The sequence below is a fragment of the Salminus brasiliensis genome, chromosome 15, assembly GCF_030463535.1.
Source record: "Salminus brasiliensis chromosome 15, fSalBra1.hap2, whole genome shotgun sequence".
Taxonomy (NCBI): Eukaryota; Metazoa; Chordata; class Actinopteri; order Characiformes; family Bryconidae; genus Salminus; species Salminus brasiliensis.
This window is the reverse complement of record NC_132892.1, coordinates 7954836-7958406: the sequence shown is the minus strand read 5'-3', so window position 1 is coordinate 7958406 and position 3571 is coordinate 7954836. Positions and strand designations below refer to the sequence as shown.

General features: G+C 46.8%; 1 pseudogene; it reads left to right on the top strand.

Annotated features, from left to right (window-relative positions):
- The first annotated feature begins 515 nt into the window (after positions 1-515).
- LOC140536270 (uncharacterized) lies at positions 516-3311 on the top strand (annotated as a pseudogene).
- Positions 3312-3571: the final 260 nt, after the last annotated feature.

The following is a 3571-nucleotide window of genomic DNA, read 5'->3' as shown; positions in this document are numbered from 1 at the left end:
GGTTAGCGTTATGACAAAACAGATTAATATTTTTTATTAATTTCAAAAACCTGCTATTGCAACAAAATTAATAAAAAAGTTTCATTTTGTAATGTACCATGTGTGTGTACATGACACAGACACACACACACACACACACACACACACACACACACACACACACACACACACACACACAGCCAGCCAACTCCAGCGCCCGGGGAGCAGAGAGAGTAAAGGGCCTTGTTAAGCGCCCAACAGTAGCAGCTTGCCAAGCCCGGGAATCGAACCCACAACCCTGTTATCGATAGCCCAAGCTCTAACCGCTGAGCCACCACTGCCCCTGCCCGTTCTTTCTGTTCAAAATGACTCACATAAAGAACATACACCATGTGCATGATGTCATTACCTCATCAAGTCAGAATATTGCCATTTTTTTTAATATGGATTTTTTTTTTAATTGTTTAAAGATTGTTTGTTGGTGGTAAATTCGTGACTATCTGGAGCAAATAAACATGAACCATGAACCATGCACCATGCTTAATGCCAGGTGTGGGATAGAGGAGTATAACACACTAGCATTAAGCTATCAAGTCAAGTCAAGTCAAGTCAAGTGGGTTTTATTGTCATTTCAACTACATACAGAGTACACAGTGAAACGAAACAACGTTCCTCCAGGACCATGGTGCAACATAGACAGTGCATACAAGACACAAGTGCAACACAAACAAACAAGTGCGGACAGACAACACAACACAGTACAGACCAGAGAATAATAAAAAATGACGGTAGTGTGCAAATTGTGCAATGTGCAATAAATAGAGTCCAGTGAGGTAGTAAAGTTATTAGTGCAAATGCTTGTGCAAAAAATGCTTCCCATGTTATCTGGGGTAAATGGTTGGAAAGAGAGAGAGAGAGAGTGTACATGTACCAGAAAGATATCAGTTCAGAAGTTGAGTTGTGTTGAGGAGTCTGATGGCTTGGGGGGAAGAAGCTGTTACAGAGTCTGGTCGTGTTGGACCGGATGCTGCGGTACCTTCTTCCTGATGGCAGAAGGGAGAACAGTCTGTGTGAAGGGTGGGTGGAGTCATCCACAATGCTGGTTGCTTTGCGGATGCAGCGGGTGGTGTAAATGTCCATGACGGAGGGGAGAGAGACTCCGATGATCTTCTCGGCTGTCCTCACAATGTGTTGGAGGGACTTGCGGTCAGAGGCTGTGCAGGTCCCAAACCAGGCAGTGATGCAGCTGCTTAGGATGCTCTCTATGGTTCCCCTATAGAAGAGGGTGAGGATGGGTGGAGGGAGACGGGCCTTTCTCAGCTTCCGGAGGAAATCCTTTGATCTCACGTTCAACCAGTCTGCACCAACACACAGAGCAGGGAACCTTATCTCCAGCAGACCTGTCCCTGCTCTGGATGTGGCTGTGATTCCTTTGGACTTCTCTGATCACCACTTTCTCTCCTTCTCATTCCCCCTCTCTGCTTCTTTAACCACCACAAGTTCTTCCACTCTTTACCGCAATCTTCGCTCTGTTTCCACCTCAGCTCTTGCCTTAACTGTTCTGACCACTCTTCCACATCTTGAATCTTTCTCCTTTCTCCCACTAGAAACTGCTACAAACACTCTCCTCTCATCTATCTCCACTTCTGTCAACCTTCTCTGCCCTTTCTTATCTAGGTCAGCAAATTCTTTTCCACCTTCCCTGTGGCTGTCAGATGTTCTCTGCAACAACCGTAGAGAGCTAAGAATGGCTGAAAGGAAGTGGAGGATGTCACAACATGACTCCGACCCCTACTTCTATAAGTCTCTTCTCTCCAGGTTCAGAACGGAAGTTGCTGCTGCTAAAGCATCTTTCTACAGGGGGAAACTGGAAGCATCTGCATCTGACCCAGGCAAACTATTCACCATCTTCTCCTCTCTCCTCAACCCTCCTACTCCCCCACCACTCACTATCCTGTCTGCAGAAGATTGTGTCTCCTTCTTTGAAGAAAAGGTTGAACCGATCCTTCCTCCGATGACCTCCTGCATCTTCTCACCTCTAATAATCCTACCACCTGTCCGCTAGACCCTGTTCCATCCACACTATTCCAAACAATTGCTCCAAACCTCCTTCCTTTTATCTCCTTCATCATAAACAGCTCTTTGTTGGCAGATCATGTACCATCCGCCTTCAAGTCTGCCAGAGTTGTGCCTATCCTAAAGAAGCCAACTCTGGACAGCTTGGACATCGGCAACAACAGACCCATTTCTCTTCTCTCTTTCCTTTAAAAGTTTCCCAAATGTTCCGTCTACAACCAACTGTCTCTCTTTCTAACTCTAAACAATCTACAGGACCCTAACCAGTCTGGCGTCAAACCAGAACACTCTACTAAAACTGCTCTCATTGCAGTTACAGAGAAACTCCATCCAGCTAAAGCTGCCAAACTTTCATTGGTTCTGATCCTCCTCAACCTCTCTGCAGCTTTTGACACAGTGGACCACAAGATCCTCCTGTCTATCCTTGCCGGCCTTGGAATTACCGGCTCTGCATGCCGATGGTTTGCATCGTACCTGCAGGGACACTCATACCTGATAACAAGGCAGGGGGACACGTCCGCTCCTTGTAGTCTCTCCACTGGTGTTCCACAAGGCTCGGTTCCTGGTCCTCTTATTTTCTCACTCTACTAGCTCTCTTGGTAAAGTGATATTATTTCATGGATTCAGCATGTCTTGCTAAGGTCTCTTCTTGTTTGGCGGCTCACCACCTCAAACAAGAACCAACTGCCTTGCTGTAGTAATGGATGATCAGTTATCATTCTCAAGTCATGTCGCAAACGTAACTTGGTCATGCAGATTTCTCCTGTACAACATCCTCTCTATAGAGGCTGCCCAGGTGCTCGTTCAGTCTCTCGTCACAAGACTTGACTACTGTAACTCTCTTCTGGCTGGTCTCCCTCTGCGCACCATCAGGCCCCTGCAACTTATCCAGAATGCAGCGGCACAGGTCGTCTTCAACGTTTCTAATTTCAGCCATGTCACTCCACTGCTGCGTTCTCTTCACTGGCTGCCCGTAGCTGCCCGCATCAGATTCAAAACCTTGACGCTGGCCTACAAAGCCAACAATGGACCAGCCCCTCTGTACTCAATGGCAGTGGTCAAAAGCCGATCCACACCAAGAGCCCTTCGAGCTTCAAGTATGGCTCGGCTCGACCCGCCATCCCTCAAAATCCACGGAAGACAAGCGGAAGTGGTGGAACGAACTTCCCCTGGGTGTCCGAACGGCAGAGTCACTCACTGTCTTTAAACACAGACTGAAGACCCACCTCTTCCAAGAGTACTTGGGCGAATATTAGAGTGGTCACCTTACTGACTTGTGTTTAGTAGTGTCTAAACTTGAACTTTTGAATTTTTTGTCTATTCAACTAGCTGAGGTTATCCTTGAGTAAATAGGATCTGGATAAGAGCGTCTGCTAAATGCCTAAATGTAAATGTTGCTAAGTGGTTGCTAGGCAGTTGCTATGATATCCCAGGTAGTGGCTAAGGAGTTCCTTGGTGGTTGCTGTGGTGTTCCAGGTGGATGCTAATGTGTGTCTAAGTGGTTGCAAGGTGATTG